General features: G+C 35.5%; 1 protein-coding gene and 1 long non-coding RNA gene across 8 annotated transcripts in view; one reads left to right on the plus strand and one right to left on the minus strand.

Annotated features, from left to right (window-relative positions):
- The window catches only part of LOC144373264 (transport and Golgi organization protein 1 homolog), a 161740-nt gene that overhangs the window by 41040 nt on the left and 97625 nt on the right, over nt 1–23075 (minus strand). Inside the window, exon 1 of one of the 5 annotated variants that reach the window (XM_078036370.1) lies at nt 3384–3524. The exons of the other annotated variants lie outside the window; for them this stretch is intronic. The gene's annotated coding sequence lies outside the window, so the exon portion shown is untranslated. Of the gene's footprint in view, nt 1–3383; nt 3525–23075 lie in introns of those variants that run through there. 5 annotated transcript variants of the gene reach the window in all.
- Nucleotides 3672–21130, plus strand: LOC144373267 (uncharacterized). Of its 3 annotated transcripts, none has more exons than XR_013432999.1 (5): nt 3672–3822; nt 6270–6400; nt 9408–9580; nt 10173–16810; nt 18023–21130. It is a non-coding gene; the product is annotated as an uncharacterized LOC144373267 (long non-coding RNA). The 3 variants fall into 3 exon arrangements; XR_013432998.1 differs by having other exon boundaries at nt 3673–3818; XR_013433000.1 differs by lacking the exon at nt 10173–16810 and having other exon boundaries at nt 3711–3818; nt 16875–21130.

Raw genomic sequence — 23075 nt, forward strand, 5'->3', positions numbered from 1 at the left:
CTCCTAGGCTCAAGTAATCTTCCTGCCTCAGCTTTCTGAGTAGTTGTGACTGTTGGAGCACACCACGGTGTCCAACAATGACACTTGCTTTTGTAAACAAAGTTTTATTAGAACACAGAAGCTTATATTATTTACCCATAGTCTAGGCTGTTTTTGTGCTACACTGGCATTTGAGTGGCAATTAAGACTTGCCTACAAAGTCTAATATGTTTATTATCAGTCTCTTTTCAGAAAAAGTTTGTTGATCCATGATTAGATTATAGACTAAAGTCAGCAGAATGAATACATAAACATTTCTTTTCTTACGACTAAAATTGGCTGTATGAAATGAGATAAATGATCTATTAATTGCCAAGATATATGTCTCTTCCCTATAGAAAGTGTGTATTCAGGACTAGAAATCTTGGCACTGTGTCATGTCAAATGTAGGAAAAAACCTGGCAGTTCATTTTGATGAGACTTAAGAAATTTCTTTTCCAGGGCATTTTGAGGTGTATCTAAAATTTGTAGATAATACAGGGAAGAACATTTTAATCTGCAAATAGATTATGTTCATTATTAGTTTGTAATCATTTCACAACTATCATATAATATTAAAGCATCATAAGAGACTGCCTATCATAATAGAAACTTTTATGACTCTAGCCATTAACTTGTATTTTTCTACTTATTGTAGACCCATACTTTTAAGCTAGTGCTATTGGTAAAATATATGATTATTTAACTCTGATTGCCTTACTAATTTTGACCAGTTTATTTTTCAGATATCCATTTTGGGGTTTACTCTTTCAATTAATTTTGGGTTCCATGGGCAATGAAATTGTTGTTGAATATGTAAGATGTTGCAGTTTCTATGTAAGTTCACCTAAGTTCTTCTACCACTATTGATGGGCAAGGATATAACTAATTTAGTACTTTTACTTGAAACTGTTATAGTTCTACTGTACGGGATTTGTTTTCCTGACACAAAAGAGTATAAAACTAGAAAAACTAAACATTTTCAGGTATTAATTTCAGAGGGATGAAGCTCAAGTAAGATGGTGGTCATACTGAGTTAAGGAGAAAATTATCAAAGTGCAAGATTATCATAGTGGTTGGAATTTTGTGGACAAGAATGTCTGAGCTATTTATGGTGGGTGCAATGTGATTATGTGTGTGTGTTAGAGAGAGAGAATACTAAAAGCCTGGAGGAAATTTATTTTTGATATGAATGTACCAGATGAGACTCTTTAAGGCTTAGCAGAGTTTGACTGCTATAAAGGAGACTGAAGATGATGCTAAATGGCAATGTTGGAAGAAATTAGGTTTTCAGCAGAGTCAGGTTGCAGCAGCTTCACTAATATATCAGGTACTTAATTAAGAGTTCATAAATAAGCCTTAGCAAAAAGAACCACACAAAAAAGAGTAAAGGGAAAATGGTAGACCTAAATTTGAAACCAAAATTGATTCATGCTGAAAATGTATGAGGAAGCCAGAAAGGAAAAAGGAAAAGAAAGGTGTGTGTGTGTGTGTGAAAGGAATCTGAGGGCAATCAAAGGGAGATCAGTAGAATAGAGGAAAGGGATCAGGGGAGAGAGGAAAGCAGGTAAAAGAGAAATACTCAAGAATGATATTGGCTAAGTTTTATCACTATATTGTACATATGTATGAAAACATAACAACAAATCCCACCATTATGTACAAGTATAATGCACCATGAAATATGGAAATAAAGAAAAATACCAAACCTAGTGAGGCACGGAATATGCTTATAATCCCAGTGACTCAGGTGGATGAAGCAAGAGGATCACGAGCTCAAAGCCAGCCTTAGTAAATAGAGGTGCTAAAGCAGCTCAGCAAGACCCTGTCTCTCAATAAAATACAAAATAGGTCTGGGGATGTGGCTCAGTAATTGAGTACCCTGAGTTCAATCTCTGGAACCAAATAATAATAATAATAACAATAATAATAATAATAATACCAAATCTAATATGATCAAAACAATTCACCAGTAATTAGCCTGCATGACACATAAAACAGAATATCCTTTATAGGAAGAAAACATAATCCAGACTTCCTATGATGTATCATCTATAAATGACCAGAATATAATTAAAAAAATTTTTTTGGTACCAGGGATTGAACCCAGGGGTGCTTAACCATTGAGCCACAACCTCAGCCCTTTTTTGCATTTTATTTAGATACAGGGTCTCATTGAGTTGCTAAGTGCATCCCTTAGTTGCGGAGGCTAACTTTGAACTCTTGATCCTCCTGCCTTAGCCTCCTGAGTCGCTGGGATTATAGGCATGTAGAATATCATTAAATTTTGCCAGGATGCAAAGAAGATAGAAAAATGAGAACCACAAGAGAAAATATCACATATAAAAAAAGTTCCGTGAGCTGACCCAGATGTTAGGATTAGCAGAAAAAATTTAAATAGTTTTTATAACTAATTTCAAGGAGTTAAAGAAAAGCTTAATCATAATGAATATGTAGATATGGGTGTCAACATATAAATGAAAAATTTCTTTTAAAAGAAATAAAAAGTACGGTATTGGAAACGAAAAATTTATGAAACAAATCTATCATCAGATTGTATAGTGCAAAAACAGCAAAAAGTTAACTTGGAGATAGACCAATAAAAATTATCTGGTCTAAAAATTAGAAAGAAAAAAATAGAGACTTGGTTACTATCAATACAAAGTGACCTAACATACATATAATTACATTTCTAGAAGAATAGAGGCATAAATTGTACAGAAAAAAAATATTTAAGACAATGATGACTAAAATTATCCCAAATTAACAAAAAAGATGTCAAGAGATTTAGGAAACTCAGTGAATACTAAGGTTAGTTACAAAGCAAATCACATCTAGATGCATCAGAGTCAACTGTAAATGATCAATTAGAAGGAAAAAGGTCTTGAAGGCAATTAGAAAAAAGTGGTGTGTTATGCATTGGTAAAAATGACTAAAATGATAGCTGACTTCTTATCAGAAATGAGAGGTTAAAGTTAATGGAAAGGTTTAAGGTGCTAGAAGACAAAAACTGCTAATCCAGGATAAATCTCTTCAAAACTGAAAGCAGAATAGACATTTTAAAATAAATAAAAAGTAAGAAAATTCAATACCAATAGATCTCTACTATTAACAATGCTAAAAGAACCTCTTCAGGATAAAAGGAGATGATCCATCAGGTAGAAACAGATGCACTGTGTGTTTTAGTTAACTGTGTAATAAACTTAATGGTTTAAAATAAAAATTCTTTGTTATTTTTTCCTTATTCTATGATTTGGCTTTACATAACCTGATGAGTCCTTTGCTCTAGGTATTTATTACTGCTTATGTGGTTTCCTTTCGCAGGGATTGTTTAACCAAAGGTAGAACTGACAAAATCCTCCTACCTCAGCCTCCTGAGCCACTGGAATTACAGGTGTGCACCACCACTCCCGTCGGAAAGCGAAGCAAAATCCAAAGGACCACCAGGTAAAGTGACATCTTACTCCCCTAGTCCAGCCGCCGTCCCCTCTCCACAATCTCTATTTGCAATGGAAATCTTACACCTTCTGGATGGGACAGAATGATGCAAATCTCTGGCCAAACAAATGGGAAGGCAGCATCCTATAGTCAGTTCTTGGTTCACTTCCGTTAGCCGGTAGCGGCTCAAGGGGCGGGCAACTTCGTTCCAACCTTCAAAGGAGGAGTTGGGGCGGGGCTAGGTTTTGCGCATGCTCCCAAGGCAGGTTTTGGGGCATGCTCAGAGCAAGCCCACGCTCACAATTTCCGGTGAGAGCTTTCTTCTGGAGTGGAGGCGGTTTCCTGCGGAGCTCCGGCGGTAGGTGGGTGAGTGCCGCGAGTATAATTGCGAGCTTACTTGTTTAGAAGACAAAAAGGGTGTGCTTGGATTTACCCGTGTTTTCCTTCCGAGTTTTTTCCCCTTATGCTCTAAAACCTTGGGTTCTGGGAAATGAGAGCCAGCTGGAGAAGCTTTGGTTACTGTGGCAACCATGTGTTACTGATTCTGGTTTTTGAGGATTTTCCTTCCGAGTTTTTTCCCCTTATGCTCTAAAACCTTGGGTTCTGGGAAATGTGAGCCAGCTGGAGAAGCTTTGGTTACTGTGGCAACCATGTGTTACTGATTCTGGTTTTTGAGGATTTGAAAAGAGAATTTGTGTTATAACTCCTCAAAGTACATGCTGGGTCGCATTCAGAGTCACATATTATTTCAAACTTAGGTGTTTAACCCCGGAAATTGACTTTAAAGGATTTAATTCTGGTAGTAATGTGGAAAAGCAGTATTTTAGGCAGGGTAACTAGTTAGAAAGCTAATGCAGTGATTAACACAATTTCAGGGTGTTGTAGAATTCCAGAGAAGAGGAAATATTGTAGAAATTCTAGGTGGTAGGATCAGAAGCTTTAATGCTTGGGTCGATGTGGGAAATGAGGGAGAGAGAAACTGAGCCTCTTGAGGATTAATTCCAAACTCGCTTTTGCATTTGTATTTCTAGTTTCGTTTGCCACCTGCAATATCATTGCCTCCTACCTATCTCTTGTCCTAGTTCTAGTCATGCCTAGTAGTTTTATGTTCTCTGAATTTCCTTGTCCTCATTTTGTGTGTGTGTATGTGACCTTGGACAAGTTTCATAATTTCACTCCCTTAGTTTTTTCAACATAATGTGGAAGAAAACAATTAGTATGTAGTGTGAGTGTGTGTGATTCTGTGTGGGAGGGATAGAACCCAGGGCCTCATGCACACTAGTCAGGCACTGTACCACTGAGTTACATCCCTAGCCCCAAATTAAATAATAGACCAGGTATGTAGTAAAGATCCAATAAATATTAGCTACTACTATTTGTATTGTATTTGTTATTTGCATTTTATTGTTTCTTTCTCTAGGCTTGAATTTTTTAAAATTAAGGGGAAATATCTTTATGTGCTTGGAACATAGTAATAGTTGAGTAATGGATTATTTATTTTGGCTGCTTCTGACATAATTAAATGCTTTTTGGGTATGTGGGGGGGTACCAGGTGTTGAACCCAGGGGCACTTAACCACTGAGCCACTTCCCCCAGCCTTATTTTGTATTTTATTTAGAGACAGGGTCTTACTGAGTTGCGTAGGGCCCTGCTAAGTTGCTGAGGTTAGCTCTGAACTGTGATCCACCTGGCTTTAGCCTACTGAGCTGAACAGATTACAGGCCTTGGCAAATTTATTCTTTACTTTAAAAGAACTGCCAGTTGCAGGTTGGAGTTGTTAAATGGGTAGAGTGCTTGCTTAGCATGTGTGAGGCACTGGGTTCAATCCTTAGCATCACATAAAAATAAATAAATTAATAAAGGTATTGTGTCCATCTACAACTAAAATATATATATAATTTTAAAAAACCTACAATGCAGTTAGTTAGCTTGTCCATTTATACAAAAAGATTCCCTGTGGTTTTGATAGGAATGATAGGACTCTGTAGACTAGTTTAACAATAGTGGTCTTCCAACCTGTGTATCTGAGGTGTCTTTATATTTATTTGGGTCTTTTGAAATTTGTTTCAACAATATTACTTTTCAGATGGAACTTTTCATCTCTTTCGTAAAACTTACACCTTTTATTTTTAGTTTTTGATGCTTTTACAAATGGCATTGTTTTCCTAATTTCATTGTTTGCTTCTTCATTGTAAATTCATTTTTTGTATTTATCTTGTACCTGGCAACATTGATGAATTCATTTATTAATTCTAATAAATTTTAATGGAATTTTAGAATTTTCTAGACAGAAAATATAGTTTTCCTTTTCAGTCTAGATGTCTTTTCTATAATTTGCTGAAAGCCCTAGCTAAAACCTCCAGTATAATGAATAGAAATAGTGAGAGGGGACATTCTTATCTTGTTCTTGATTTTAGGGAAAAAAAGCATCCAATCTATCACTATTAAATTTCATGTTTACTGTGGGTTTTTCATAGATACTGTTTAATCAGATTGTGGAAAGTTCCTAGATTGTCCATGGTCACAAGATGATCATGTAGTTTTTGTTCTTTGGTCTACTGATTTGGTTTAGATCAGTAGATCTTTATTTACATTAAGAGATTTTCAGTTGTTAAGCCAACCTTGCATTCCTAGAGTAGATCCCACTTGAGCATGATGTATTATTCTTTTAACAATAGCTCAGTTTACTATTGTCTTAACAGAAGTTCTCAATACTAAACGACTTTTCTCTCTTTTTTGTTTTTTTGTGATGCTGGGTATTGAACTCTGGGCCTTCACCAAATGACTTTAAAAATTTTTTTATCTTCGAGCAGATGAAAATGATTATGCATACAGTTCAGCAACCCAAAGTATGCTCAGTGACAGCTGAAAGACATCTGTAAATATTTGTGGATTGATTAAAACTCCTGGAGTTTGGGACCCTTTTTTGAAGAGTTATGTAGAGGTAAGTAGACTTTTCATAAAATTGTATTGGTTTTATTTTTGTCTTAAGCCTATGCGATATTGCATTTCTAATTATCTTTATTGATCAGGAGGAAATTTAATGGAGAAAATTGTTAGGGTTAGGGGTTAAGGGTTAAGGGTTAGGGGGTTAGGGTTAGGGTTTAGGGTTGGTTAGGGTTAGAGGGTTAGGGTTAGGCGTGAGGGTGGGGGTGAGGGTGGGGGTGAGGGTGAGGGTTTAGGGTTAAGGTTAGGGTTATGGTGGTTAGGGTTAGGGTTGGGGGTTAGGGTTAGGGGTTGGTTAGGATTAGGGGTTAGGATTAGGGGTTAGGGTTAGGGGGTTAGGGTTAGGATTGGTTAGGGTTAGGGTGAGGGGTGGGGTTAGGGTTTAGGGTTGTTAGGGTTAGGGTTGTTAGGGTTTAGGGTTAGGGTTGTTAGGGTTTAGGGGTAGGGTTGGGGTTAGGGTTAGGGTTAAGGTGTTAGGGTTAGAGGGTTAGGGTTAGAGTTAGGGTTAGGTTTAGGGGTTGGGGCTAGGGTTAGGGTTGGGGTTGGGGCTAGGGGTTAGGGGCTGGGGCTAGGGCTATGGCTTAGGGTTGGGGTTGGGTTTAGGGTTTAGGGTGAGGAGTGAGGGGTGAGGGTTTTGGGTTAGGGTTAGGTTTAGGGTTTAGGGTGAAGGTGTAGGTGTTAGGGTTTTGGGTTGAGGGATGAGGGTGAGGGTTTTAGGGTTAGGGTTATGGTTATTGTTAGGGTTAGTGTTAGGGATTAGAGTCAGGGGTTGGGTTTAGGGTTAGTGTTAGGGTTCGGGGTTAGGGTTGGGGTTAGGGGGTTAGGGGTTTGGGTTAGGGTGGTTTTGGTGGTTAGGGTTAGGTTTAGGGTTTACGGTTAGGGTTAGGGTTAGGGTTGGTTAGGGTTAAGTTTAGGGTGAGGGGTGGGATTAGGTTTTAGGGTTTTGGGGTTGGGTTAGGGGTTATGGGTTAGGGTTTGTGTTTAGGGTTAGGGTTTGGGGTTAGAGGTTAGGGGTTCAGGTTAGGGTTAGGGTTGTTAGGGTTAGGGTTTAAGGTTTAGGGTTAGGGTTGTTAGGGTTAGGGGTAGGGGTAGGGTTGGGGTTAGGGTTGGGGTGGTTAGGGTTAGGGTGTTAGTGTTAGAGGGTTAGGGGTTAGGGTTAGGGGTTATGGGTTAGGGGCTGGGGCTAGGGTTAAGGTTAGGGGTTAGGGTTGAGGTTGGGGCTAGGGCTAGGGGTTAGGGGCTGTGGCTAGGGCTAAGGCTTAGGGTTGGTTGGGGATGGGGTTGGGGTTAGGGTTTAGGGTGAGGGTGAGGGTTTGGGGTTAGGGTTAGGTTTAGCTTTAGGGTTTAGATTGAGGGTGTAGGGGTTAGGGGTGAGGGTGAGGGTGAGGGTTTTAGGGTTAGGGTTTTTGGGTTAGGGTTTTAGGGTTAGGGTTTTTGGGTTAGAGTTAGGGTTTTTGGGTTAGGGTTTTAGGGTTAGGGTTAGGGTTTTGGGGTTAGGATTTTAGGGTTAGGGTTAGGGTTTTAGGGTTAGGGTTATTGTTAGGTTTAGGTTTAGGGGTTAGGGTCAGGGGTCAGAGGTCGGGGTTAGGGTTTAGGGTTTAGGGGTTAGAGTTTAGGGGTTAGGGTTTAGGATTTAGGGTTAGGGTTAGGGTTGGGGTTAGGTTTTAGGGTTTAGGGTTAGGGGTTAGGGTTATGATTTAGGGTTAGGGTTAGGGTTGGGTGTTAGGGTTAGAGGGTTAGGGAATACTCTCATGGACAAAGCAGATAGCAGGCAGTCTTTAAAAAATTTTTAAATTGAGTTATAATTAGTAAATTGGAATATACGGGCAGAATGTGTCAAAAATGCATTTTTGGAGATCTGTCAAAAAAGCAAAGTATAATTTATTGTATCAGTTTGAATTTAATCTTGATTTTTCAGATGATGTCTAAATGTTTATTTTCATAATAAGCTTCAGTTTCTCATTTTTTGTTGTCTATGTGAGGGGAAATGCTGAAATATTTAGTTAAGAAAAACACTTTCAATGGAAAAATTGTAGACAACCAGTTTGGATGGCATGCATATTTTAAAACCAATATTGACATGATTCTTGGACATAAAATGATTCAAGCATAGAAACCAGAACTGTTATTACCCAGACAAGGGATTTAAGTGCATACTTCCCGTGATACTTCCTAAGAAGTATGACAACTATTTGTTTTCAGCTCTGACCCAGTGTTCAGGAGTGCCTGTTTCTTCAAAAAAAAAATCTCCCCAGCCCCTCAAGCAAGAGAATGTTGACCATGAAGGCAGCAAGCAAAGAGCTCAGAAACACAAATTCAGGACCCGAAAGCCCTCAGTTACATTACTCCCAGAGTGCTAAATACCTGGAGGCCTTTAGGTTACAGGAAGAAAGTTCAGGAGGGCTGCATCCTTTCAACAAGACTGTCAGCAGCATATTTATAACCTGGATTTCTAGTTACTGTAGACCAATAAATAGACTGATGATTTTTTGCAATTAATTATAAAGACCCTGATATAGAGAACAGAGCAGCCCCATATTAGACAGCACCAGACAAGAATGGTTTAAGACACACTGAACATAACCCTAGACCAGAGTCAGTTAAACAAAGACACAAATCCTAGCCCAACCAGAAAAGATACAAAAATATTAGTACAAAGATGTGATTGTATATCATACAGACGTCTCCTGAAGTGGAGGTATTGTAGTGCACTAGTCTGAGCAGAGTTGGCTCAGATCCCAGCTTTGGCATTTTCTAACTATTGAACCTGAGAACAGGAAACTAGCTATTGTGTGTCTCACAGTGGGACTTACTTTATTTGAAAGCCTCTACTCTGGTACCCACCAGGTTGCAAATGGACAGCAAGTAAGACCTATTTTTCTTATGTTCCTCATTCTCTTGTTGCCCTAGTTACTCCTTTGAGATGAACGAGTAAGATACTGTATATGGTTCTCATTCTGCTGTGTCACGTTCAAATAACCTTTATGTTTTCTTCCTAACCGCAGAGTTTAAAAATCTCCTCTGGTCAAAGTCAAGAAGCAGTTTGTGGAAGGATCTTCCCTTTGTATTTTCCATGAGAATGTGTGTGGTAGAAAATTCCTGAGCACATGCAGAGCACCAACTGCAAAGGAGTCTGAGAGATGTAGTTTTCAGCATTCAGACTATGAACCAATCCCAGGTATTGTCCACCAAAGTCTGTAAAGATAGGTCAAGTTGGAATGGTCACCAACTGCTGGAAAAAGATTAAGAAATTATTAGAAGTGCTAAGGAAATTAGAATCATGCTTTCAATGTCTTAAGAATTTGATTTTCCCTCAAAGATCACATAGATTGTATACTACTACCATTCTAAAAAATTATGTGTTTATTTTACATTGTATTACACTAACTGCCTGTTATGGTTTAGATATCAAATTCTCCCAAATTCCCATGTGATAAAGTGCCTTTTGAGGGGTAATGGAATCTTTAAGAGGTGAGGGGCCTAGTAGGAGGTCATTGGGGGTGTTCCCTTAAAAGATATACTAGGACCCCAATCACCTTCCTGCTCTCCAGCTCATCAGGAGCTAAGTAGTTTTGCTCCACCATGCACTCCCACCATGGTGAGCTGACTTGCCATTGGCCCAGAGTCTTGGGGCCGACTGATCATAGACTGGATCCTCTATGAGCTAAAAATAAGCCTTTTTTTCTTTATAAGTTGATAGTCTCCAATACTTTTTTATAGTGACAGAAAGCTGACTAAAATACAGTCCTTTTACTTTTTTTATATTATAGGTCTTAAGAATGTGATTCAAGAAGAAAATTGAAAAACAACTACATGAATGCTTTATCTAGCTGTATAAGAGATTCTTTTTCACTTCATGGGTGAAAATGCTAAATCTGAAGACCAATGAGTCTTTAAGTCAAATAACTATTTTATTAGTTTTCATACAAGGAATGATGGACAACCTGTGGTCAATTATGATCAATTTAGCTTAAGCCATTTGGAAATAACCACAATTTCCTATTCAAAGTTATCTGTTCCAGAAATTATGGAATGACATTATCCACAATATGATATGAATTAGATGTCATAAACTTGAGATTTCATAACCTATGAGTAAACATTTGAGAGTAAGGCAGTTGGATTTATAAGCAGTTAAAACACAAAATAAAAATTTAAAGGCTGGTCTACAAGTTTTAGCTGGTCATTCACGTTTCCCTAATGTTTCTTTCTACTTGCCAAACAAACATCATAGCTCCTTTCTCATATCAAATGTCCTCTGCCATTTACTTAGCACTAGGACCACACAATAAACGAGCACTGCATTCTCACTTTCCAATCTCATCCTACTGTTATCACTAACAGAAATCCTTATTAAGATTGATATGTTGCTTCTGGGACCCATGACAAGCAATCATTTACATTTACTTAAATAGGGAAAAAGAAAAAAAAAACTCTACTTATAAAACTAAGGAGTGGAACACAATACCCTCACCCCTCAGAATTGTGATTATTCTAAACCCTAGGTCTTTCACATATTTTTTCTTCCCATTTATGTACACCACTTTGTCAGGTGTTTTAGTCATCATTTTTACTGCTTTGACAGAAAGACCTGACAAAACAAATTTTAAAGGAGAAAGAATTTATTTAGCCTTCAATGTTTGAGAGGACTTCATCCATAAATGGCTCTGTTCATTGTTCTGGGCCTAAAGTTGAAGCAGAAGGGCATGGTAGAGGAAAGAAGCTCAGGACTTAGCACCAGACCTCAAAGAGACTTGTTTGAACCTACAAGTGTCTAGTGACCTACCAGTTATTTGTGCCCAGTCAGACTGCAGCACCCCAAGGGCATGAACCGGTGATCTATTTCCTTCAGCCACTCTCCATCTGATTATGGTGATAGCCAGATTAATCCATATCAGTTGTCAGGTTAAAGCTTTCATAATCTATGGGCTGGAGTTGTTATTCAGCAGTAGAGTTCTCCCTACCATGTGTGAGACACTGGGTTTGATCCTCAGCACCACCTAAAAATAAATTTATTATTTTTTTAAAAAAAAGCTCTCATAATCCAATCATTTCACCTCCACATTTCTTTGCATTGTCTTACATAATAGCTTTGGGGGGATACCTCATATCTCAAACATAACCTCATGCTTCTCTATTTGTAAAGTATCTGTGAAAACTAGAAACATAAGTGCATAGTAAAGAAACGTCCCCTCATCCTTAAATGTCAACAAACACAGACACACACACACGCACATACACAAATGAATATTTGTGCTTCTTTTTTAAAAATTTTATTTTTTAGTTGTAGGTTGACACAGTACCTTTTATTTTTTTTTTATTTTTATGTAGTGCTGAGGATCAAACCTAGGAGGATCAAACCCAGTGCCTCAAGCATGCCAGGCAAGCGCTCCACCTCTGAGCCACAACCCCAGCCCCTTGTGCTTCTTAATCTCAGTTTATTCAAACAACACTCATTTTAAAGATATATCTGGCTCCTAATTTGAATGTATTCCTGAATTTATTTCATTTAAAAAATGTGTTTACAAGGGATTCTCTCTTGGTAGTTGCAGAAATGGAAACTGGACATAGTTTCATTGGGTGTATAAAAATAATTCAAATGTCATGCAGTGATTCTGTTTTTAATTGGACAACTGGGAGCCTGGGATGAGGAACTTTAAGTAAAGATTGCTCAGCATCAGTTGTTACATAAAGCTGCCAGAGAAGCAAAGGAACATTGTAAATGAGTCCTACTACCTCAGGTCTTAGAGAAAATTTTTAAAATGTCTGATCAGGGAAAATTAAAGAAAATTAAAAAGAATGTATGGACAAATTACAAAAGAATACATGTAATTAAGTCAAGTCATAAGGAGTTTAATGCACATTGGTATGTTGCCTTATAGAGCTATTTTCCTTTGTTTAAATATCTGCTTTCTAGTGTGTAAGAGAAAAAAAAAGTAACACTTTTTGGAGCTTGCAATGTTTGCATAAGATTGCTCATAGATTTCTTGCACCAAACCTTATAATAGCAAAGTATATTTAGTTTTATAAATTACTTATAAAGCAAAGTATAATAGCAAAGTATATATAATAGCAAAGTATACACAAAGTATAGTTTTATAAATTACTTATAATAGCAAAGTATACAATATCAAAGTATTGAATATTTCTAGTATTATGGTGGTTTACATCAAGAAATCAATGATTCTCCAAATTCTGAAATTTATTAAGATTTAAAATATGATTTTGGAGAATATTACTTCCTTAGAAGTTTCTCTGATAGTTGGGAAAATAGAAATTTTACAGGACATGAAAGCTATAAGTGTCCTTGGAAGTCATCCAAACCAATACACTTGTTTTATAGCAGAAAAACAAAAACAAAAGCAAGTTACAAAGAAATTCAGTTGATTGACTCAGGATTGGGCAATTAAGTAGCATAATTACATGTTTCAAACTTATGTGTCTAGATCAGAGTTTTACAAATAAACTTCACCTTAAAACAGTTTAAAATGTTTAATGTATTCTTAGCATATTCATCAAAAGTAATATGCATCAAGATTTTTTAAATTAGGAAAAATAATTATTATATTTTCTCAAAATATGATACATGTTTGAAATAAGAATTTAATACATCCAATAATGTATATATAACATCATACTGATATAATGCATTTTAATATGGTTAACATTTTGAAGTGATACATAGTTGCTACCAATTATTCATTGCCATTTTCATCTCTATTCATAACCCTCCCCAAACCACTTTCCCCACTCAGAATAAATTCCAAAGTCTTTGCAATGTCCACCATTCTCACTGCTCTGAACATCTTTAGCTTCATCTTCTAACTTTCTCTTCTCCTCCCCAAGCCCACTGGACTCCTCAACCATCCTACAGTTCCAAGGTCATTAACACTACTGGCCCTTATGTTTGTTCTTTTCTTGACTCGGCCACTAGGTAGTCCATGGCTCACTCACACGGCATTACATCTGCTCTAACAACTACTTATTCGAGAGACCTTCCAGTAATACACTGTGTAAAATTTTATCCACTCATGTCATTGCACTCCAACCTCCTAAACTGCTTTATCCTGCTCTCTACACTTATCATAATCTAACCTATTAAGTGTATGTTCATTTCTTTGAGATGGAAGTCCCTCAACATCAGTTCCACAAGGGCAACTACCTTGTCTGTTTCATTTCCTGCCAGACACACAGTGTTGCTGAGAATATATATTGATTCAATATATTAGGATTTCACCTAAACTCAAACACTTCATGGAATTCGTTTTGAGAACTGCATCTTCAAGCCATTTTCTAAAATAAATAAAACAATTTCAATTTTATCTTGTTTAGTCATATTTCCACTAAACAAAACTACTCATCCTGACTAGTGATACTTAATCCATATGCAAAATATTTGAACCAAAAAAGGTTGATATATATAAAAATAAACTTTAATTAAATTTTGATAAGAAATATTTGAACCTTAGCTAAATGGCTTAAACATATCCATGTTTATTTGTTTGAAAATGTCATCTAAATATACCCCACAATGAGGAATTATATTGTTTACCATATATATTAGCAATATTTTAGAAATATAAATACTTTATGTAAACTTAATGTCACTAATAATCCTTACCATAGGCAGATTCTGCTTCTTGTAGATATGCTCTGAAATCTTTCTTGGACATCTATGCTTTTAATAGAATAAAGCTTCTGAGCATTTAAGTATTTTGAATATTCTTGCTTCTCATCATAAATTACTATCTCAAAAGAGTTTAATTGGAATAGATTTTAACTACCAAATGTCACAGAATGGAATGATAATTTAGGAGCATATTTGTACCTTTAAATACATTTCCACTCATTATGTCCTCTATCCGATATTGCATTAAGCCACAGAAAAGGTGACTCAGACATGCCATTAAGATTGCCAAGGCTTAAAAAGCAGTACAATGGATAAAAAATGTATTACTCAAAGGTGTCAAAATGGAACCCAATTATGCTTGATCTTAATAAGTCCATTACAAGCTATATTAATTAATAAAGCTTGTCAATCATTAAAAGACATTGTTTAGAGATATTTAATGTGTTGGGTTATTTTAAGATATGAACAATTGAAATAAGCTGTCAGCATATGTTCAAATGACAGTCAATCAACTACTGTTTATTGAGTAAAGTGCTGAGTGAAGGACCATTATAAATATGAAGATGAATAAAGATAATTCTTGCTATAAAGGAACCAGAATTCAAGTTGACTGTTAGTCTTGAATTTTTTTTTATTTGTAATTAGGTAGCTAATCTAATTTTTAAATTTATTTTTGATTTTTCCTCTCTCATTTTTATATTGCATATGTATATTTCCTTCATTTACCAATTAAAAATAAATTATAAAACATGCTTTTCCTTTCTTTTCTACATCTACATAGTATTTTGTATTTATATATGACAGCAGAATGAATTACAATTCTTATTACACATATAGAGCACAATTTTTCATATCTCTGGTTGTATAATATTTTAAGTGTTTATTCACCCAAGCTCATAAACTGGATAGAGGAGGTGTAAGTTCAAGTTGCAGTCTAACCCATGTGACTGACAGAACAAATGTACAAAATAAAGGCTCAGACCACATCGGCATGTGATGTTCTCATTAATGTGCACCTTTCCTTGCTGAAATAAATATGAGAAGCAATAAGTTAGTGTTCCCAACTCTCAAGTAATGATTCTTATCATTTTCCGGGAATCTATTAAGGCATGAAGATCTTACACACATTATATAATTTTCAAAGTAATTCTGAGGCAGTCATTTAAAATAATTTAAAGCTGATTAAATTGATGGAGAGAGATATTAATAATTTTTGCCTAAATTACACAATTAGAAATTTTTATAAAGATCTATAAAACTCCAAAGAATATAGGCAGAGCTGCTCCCCAGATATTTCATGTACAAACTCATTCACTCTCACAAAAATTTAGTGAGATATGAATATGATTTCTAAGCTCACTCAATCTTTGAAGGTCTAGCTCAGTTTACTCAAATTCTTTACAGTGGCAGTTCTGTGTTCACTGATATCAAATGACCTGTGAGTTTCCACAACTTCTCTCTTTTCATCTTCTGATTGACACTTATATTTTGGGCCAGATAGAACAGAGGTATAATATAAGAAATTCTAGTTCTTCAGACACACTATAAGCATTATTTAATGTGGTAGTGATGTGATATCTCCAGAAAAGTGTAGGTCAAATTCAATCATATTCAATAAGTAATCATTGTGAACTTTATTAGTAAACTTCAACTCCCTGATAATTTTACTTTCTCATGGATAGTTCCCTGAAGTATATCCCCTGAGTAATTTTATAAACCTATACCTTGAAAATTGTTCTATGCAATAAAAAATTTTAACTATGAAGTAAACACATTAAATTACTCATATTTTCCATTATATCAAAAATTAAATTACTCATGTTTTCCATTATATCAAAACAATCCAGCTGTTATATTAGTAAGTGTACTAAAATGTATAATTATATATTCTAATATATATGTTGAACACATATACATTCACTCACATATTTTCAAAAGTTACCTCAACTTTAAAAAAAAAAAACATGGTAGTTGTCAATTGACTTTTATTTTATTTATTTATATGGCATGCTGAGAATCAAACCCATTTCCTCATGCGTGCTAGGCAAGCACTCTGCCACTGAGTCACAACCCCAGCTCCTATATGAGCATTTTTAAGATAATGCAATTTAAAATAGAGTTGTAAGTTTCATAGTTTAATAAAATAACAAAAGGCATGCTTTATACGGGTCTTTGTGACATATGTGTCATTAGGTAGAAAACAAGAATGATGAAGGAAGTCTTGAGACTCAGAATGTGGGTCCAGAGCCTAATGGTTCTTTGAGAAGCGTTCATTCCTTTCTCTAGGAATCCTCCATTCTCTGATACCCTAAGCCAGCAGATACACAGTATAAAAAAATGGCTTAACATGAAATTCTAAGATACAAGAGCTAGTCATCCTAGGGGCTTAGTATGGGCCAGCAGCACTCTAGTCTTTGAGACATTGCCTGTCAGGTCCTACTATGGTTTCACTATTAGATGTCTCAAAAAGCTCACATGTGAGACAATGCAGGAAAGTTTAGCAGTGAACTGACTGGGTTATGAAAGCCTTAACCTAATCAGTGAGTAATCTCCCCTGATAGGGAGTAACTGAGTTGTGACTGTAGGCAAGTTGGGTGTGGCAGGAGGAGGTGGGTACTTGGAGGTGTGCTTGTGGGGTATACATTCTGTCCATAGCAAGTGGAATCTCTGTGTGTGCTTCTCAGTAGCCATGTCTTGACCTGAATTCTTCTATCATATCCTTCTGCTGTGATGTCGTGCATCCCCTGGAGTCCTGAGGAATGGAGTTCACCATCCATGGTAAGAGACATCTGAAACTGTGAGCCCCCAAAATAAACTTTTCTCCTTTAATTGTTCTTGTCAGGTCTTTTGGTCTCAAGAATGAAAAAAAAAACCAACTAAAACAGTTCCTTCTGACAGCATTGGAAAAGCAGCCCATCCTTCATCAAGGAACAAAGAAGGAAATATAAAAGGAATTTATTTCCAGGTGTAGTTCTTGGTTCTCCTGTTAGAAAGTTGAGGGCACCTTGTGGACTGAGTGAAATGGTGGCTGCTGTAGTCAGCTCAGGCTGCCATAACAGCATACCACAGACTGTGGGACTTAAACAACAGAAATTCATTTTCTCACTGAGAATTCCAAGATCACTTTGCCAGCCAACTCAGCTTTTCATGGTGGTTTTCTTCCTGACTTTGGATAACCATTTTTTGCCTCTATCATCACATAGTAGAAGCAGGCAGGAGGGAGAGAGGAGAGAGAGGAGATAGAGAGACAGACAAAGAGAGGGAATTTTGGAGGCTCTTATTATAAATACACTGATCCCACTGGATCAGAACTCACCTTTTGACCTCACTAAAACTTAATTAAAGGTTAAATAAATCCACTCAACCCACAGAAATATGGTAAAAGATGATAAATAGTTGTTTTAATCCACTGAAATTAGAGAAAATTTTTTACAGTAATAGATAACTAGATACCCCTATTCCAATTTGTCATGTATATATAATAATATCAGACCTGGCCACCACATGGGTGACTGTGTCCATGAAGGAACAATTCAAAATTCCCACTCTTCTTTGCGCATCCATTTTACCATCTGTGAAACATCATAATAGGACTAAGTCAGATTTTTTTTAAAGAGAGAGAGAGAAAAGGAATTTTTTAATATTTATTTGTTTAGTTTTTGGTGAACACAACATCTTTATTTTTGTGTGGTGCTGAGGATGGAACCCAGCGCATGCCAGGCAAGCATGGTACAGCTTGAGCCACATCACCCAACGAGGATTTTTTTTAAATTGTATTGATTAAAAACAAATGACACTCTGGGGGATAGCTCATGTCATTGCAGTTAGATGGTGGCTGGGGTTGCAGTCATCTGAAGACTAGACTGTCCTGGTCATCCAAGATGGCAGCCTCTTGTGGCTGGCAGTAGTGGTTGTTGGTCAATCAGTATGCCTGCATGTGGTCTCTCCTCTTGGCTTGTAAATCTCATAGCACGTTGTTTGGTTTCTCAGATGGAACAAGTCAAGACTAAGTGATCCAAATGGAAGGATACAGAAGCTGCTAGGCCAGTTGATGGCTGAACCCAGAATGGACACAACTTCTTTTCTGCCATATTCTAGAGGTCTGTGTAGTTGTAGATCACCAGGATTCAAGGAGATTAAAAAGACTTCATTTCTTGGGAAAGCAGCAGAAAGTAGGTGACAAAATCACATTGTGGAAGTGCATGTGGGGTGAGAGATATTGCAGATGTCTTTGAAAAGGGGTAAGGCCTTCTGATATGCCATCTTTTATTATCTTCCTCTAAAAGAATTTGCAAACATTTGTGGTAACCTGCTGTGGGAAGTGAATGAAACTGTAGCCTTTCCTCTCCAACTCTGACAGTCCTGGGGACAGGAGGAAGAAGCATCTTAGTTTACAGAATCATAGAAAGGGTGAACAATGCTTCACTCTCTGGCAAAGCAGGAGTATTAAATATTTTTAAAAATATTGGTTACTGGAGCAAGCATGTACATACTAATAATGGAATTTTTAAAAACTTGTATTTTGGAAATGTTCATAATAAAACATCCTGTACTTGAAATTAAAAAAAAAGTAAAGCCCCTCCAAACATTGTCAAATAGCAGATTTGTCAAATAGTCAAATTTAGAACTTCATTACATGAATGTGGGAAAACACAAACATTCAACCCACAGAAGGAACTAAATTAATGGATGGGGGGAAGTTGTGTGAAGATGGAGGTTTGGGATTTCCTACTAGTTGGAACTGTGGGAGCAACAAAAGTCATAGAAATCAGAGTTATAACACTGTATTAGCATGGCAGGAAAATAGTATTACCTATACTATCTACATATTTACAAAAATTAAACAGACTTCAAAGTTATTAATTATAAGTTGATGAAATTAAACAGGTATTTATACAAATAAGTCTATTTAACTGTAGATAAAATACATAATGGGTTTTATAGTAATCCAATGTTTTCATTTGCATTAGGCTTTTGTTGTTGTTGTTAATCTGGAAATAGATTCTAAGAGTAGTACATTAACAAAATATTTTAACATTCACCCTTATAAAATGATAATAAAGGACCGGAATTACTAAGGAAGTAAAGACCTGCTTATTGTAAAAACAGACTAATTTTCCATGTTTATCTTTTCAGTATAACATCATCCATCATTGTTAGAAATCTTATGACCATGTGCCCACCAGTTAATTCATTGACATGCAGACCTTTGACATTTTTATTTTTCTTCACATAATCTTTCCATTCCAAATTGTCATAAACAGTTTTATTGGTGATCCTATCCTTTGAAGAGCATCTTTTCTCCCCCATAATATAATGAAAGTAAAGACAGATTACTGCCCAGAAAAGGTGGAAATACCCTGAAAGCCAAGAATGAATAAAGTGATCTCAAAGAAGGAAAAGTGAAAAAAATACAAATGCTTTTTATAAAAATGTTTAGCTTTCTATAAAGTACTTGAATTCTATATAAATAAAAGAATTAATTATACATAAGTACAACCAAAACATTCAAATTAAATTTTTTTCAGGATCTATATATCCTAATATCTTCTACGTGGTCATTAAAGATGAATATCAAATTTTTTTAAAGTTAAAGGAGAAAGGTAGAAAACATAATGTCATTTAATATTCAACTAACATTGTCACCTATGTCAATCCTGTTTTGGTAATAATCATCAACTATATAACAAGAGAATTTCTATTCCAATGTTACATAATATTCTATTTTTTTATAAATTTTACGGAATCAATGAAATAATAATAACAGAAGTATCATTATAATAATAGAAATATCATTTATTATAGATAAATAATATTTATTTCATATTACTACTAAAAAATTTCAAACTTTTTATTTAACTTTGCTTGTGCTAATTTTACTAAGTGTAACAATTATAAGATTTTCCTTTTATGTGCTTCAACTTACTTAAGACACCATATGCCGTGTGTATCTTACTCTGGAACCATGTTTATAGATTTTGTGCTCCGGCCCTAAATAACACTTAATGAAACTAAAATATGTGCTTTGCATTTGGCTAGATGTATACAAGGGTTATACTTCCATTGTACATGATTTTGAAAGATTATATAAAAAAAAACATTTTCTAAGTATAAATACTTTGTGATTTTTCTAGGTATAAATATTTTGTAATATTTATGAGCTGAACACAATGAAGATGGGATGATTCATTGAGCTTTGGTATTTTGAGGCTAAGAAAAAGCAAAGATAAAATAAATAAATAAAAGAACTCAAACCAAAGATTTATACTCTTACACTTATCCACTGAAATAAAGACACATCATAATTCAAATATGTCAGTTGACAAGAAATAAGCTTACACTTACAAAAACTGACAATATATTTATCTTAGAGAAGTGTAAATTAATTAAAAGTTTTAAATATGCTCATAATTATCCTTGACAGCTTCTTAAATGACTTCCAGTTATCCCTGCATAGGGTATTAGTACTCTGGTAATCTCTTGAGTATGTAGTGGACCTAATGATTTGCTTCTCAGGAATTAAATACTGCAAAAGTGATGTAGTCCCAGCAACTTGGGAGGCTAAGGCAGGAGATGATGAGTTTAAAGCCATCCTCAGCAATTTATCAAGGTTCCAAGCAACTTATTGAAACCCTGTCTCAAAATAAAAAATAAAAAGGGCTGGGGATGCGGCTCAGTGGTTAAGTGCTCCTGCATACCAAACAAAGAATCAAACAAACAAAATTTTTAAAAATGGTGTGGTACTACATGTAATAATAGATAATCATTTTTTAAAAAGTGTCCTAATGTCTTGGAGCTTCTTTTGCTCATTCTGATGAAGCCAGCTGCTGTGTTTTGGCCTGTCCTATGAGGAGTCCACATGGCTAGCAGCATCAATAGCCACCAAGGAACGAATTACCTTACTCAGCCTGTGAGACATGAACCTGATCAACAGTCACTGAGAGAGTTGGAAGGGGAGCCAACCCATATTCAAGCCTGAGATGATGCTTCAGCTCAACTCTTGCATTGCAGCCTGTAAAAGAAGGATCCACCTAAGTCACATCCATATTTTGGATCCACAAAATCTATGAAATAATATGTGTGTAATATTTTTAGCAATTAAATTTTGAATAATGGCATACAGCCATTGATAGCTAATATAAATAATATTTTACGTTAGAGTCAAAATAATGTTCTATTTCACAAAATGGTTATAATCTGCCATTTTTCAATATTTCTATTCTCTAGTCCTTTGTTACAAAATCTGAGAATTTGGGAAGAATGTAAATATAAGATTCTTTATTATTATTTCTTTGTTTAAATTGTATCTCACTTACTTCATTGGATTACTAAATTAATGCCTAGATTTGATATTAAATTAGTAAATAAGAATTGTAAATATTACATCATACATGCATAGACAAGTACCTAGCTCAGTGCTGTTCACTATTAAAAATGTTAGAAAAGAGGAGGAAACAGATGTTTGTAGGGGATGGAATGCAGGGAAAGCAAGCCTGGAGTCTCAGCTTAGCTACTGTTTATTGGCCCATTTGGGATTTTCAGATGGACCAGAGGGGAGTGCTTGGGGGCTAAAGTTTTCATACACTCCAATAGAAAATGTTCAATCTCTCAGCATCTTTCACGATTTTTATTTTGTTTATACCAATTTATAAATTTTGTTCAAGATCAATTCTTAAACTTTCTGTAGGAAAATGTTTAGTATGTCAGAATAAAAATAAAAGTGTGAAATACACATTCACAGCCATACATTTTCAAATTTAATAAGCACATGATTTTGACAGGGCTATAATTTGAAAATCTGAAGACAAAGGTGTGGAATGATGAAGGAGCACATACTCTGAGTTTTGTATATTAAAATTCAAAAATTTAGGAGAAATAGAGAATACTGATATGAAGCATCATTTTGCCAAATTATCATAATAGATTAAAGATATTGGCAAATCTTTTGCTACTCCTTTCATTGAGAGTGCAGGAAAAATTCAATTCCCCTTTAAACAAGCTGGATTAATTAATTAGCTTGGCAAGTGGAATAGGGTGAATTGGTCTAGGATTTTCAAAGAAGAAAGGGCTCTTAGCTTTCACCAAAACCTCTTATAATGCCAACAACTATATGAAGCCAGCAGCTACTTAAGAAACTCTGAAACCCTGAGATCATATAGTGAAGAAGCTGCAGGTAGGTCAACAGTGTGAGCTGAGTCTAGCCTTACAGCTATACACATTGTGTGGGTGAAGTCATATTGGATGCTGCAGACAACTCTTAGCTAATTGAGTGTTATAGAGTAATGACATTAGAAGCCGAACAATTACCCAGCTGAACTCTCCCCCTAATTCTTGATGGGTCATAAAAAAATGGTGGTTGTTTTAAGCTACTTAACTTTGGAATAGTTTGTTACATAATAATCAATAACTGGAAATATCAACATACTTGCCTAATTTATTAACATAGTAATTAATTTATTAATTAAATAACACCCCCAAAAAGAGAAAAAACATTTTGCAATATTATCTAGAAGTGACAATTAAGGCTTCTCAAATACATGAGATTAAAAATGTCATTGGAGATCTAGAAGAAAATCACAATAGATAAATAAATAAGACAACGGTAGTCTGTTCAATATGCTAATTGTGTGACTTTAGAGAAATTCTATATTCTGCTTGAATTCTATATTCTGCTATGTAATTAAATATGAAAATGAATAGAAAAACGTGTGAATACAAAATACATATGTGCTTGTGTTATGATTATTATATTTTGATATAGAAGTTATGAGTTAAAGAATACATTCATTTTGTTGTTCCATGTAGACTGCTACATTGAATGAAAAAAATTTCATGCCTGCTTCTAATAGACAGGATAGACATAAATAACCAGATCAAGAATGTTCCTGAAAAGATTCATAGCTCTTTATATAGCATGTATGTTAGTACAGAAATAATAACCCCCTGACCCAAGACGAGAAACATGAACATATCTTTCTTCAGGTTGATACTGAAAACTAACAAAGGTATTAGTTTGGTGTACAAATTCCTACAGCATTTTCTT

The sequence above is a fragment of the Ictidomys tridecemlineatus genome, unplaced genomic scaffold (assembly GCF_052094955.1).
Source record: "Ictidomys tridecemlineatus isolate mIctTri1 unplaced genomic scaffold, mIctTri1.hap1 Scaffold_335, whole genome shotgun sequence".
NCBI lineage: Eukaryota > Metazoa > Chordata > Mammalia > Rodentia > Sciuridae > Ictidomys > Ictidomys tridecemlineatus.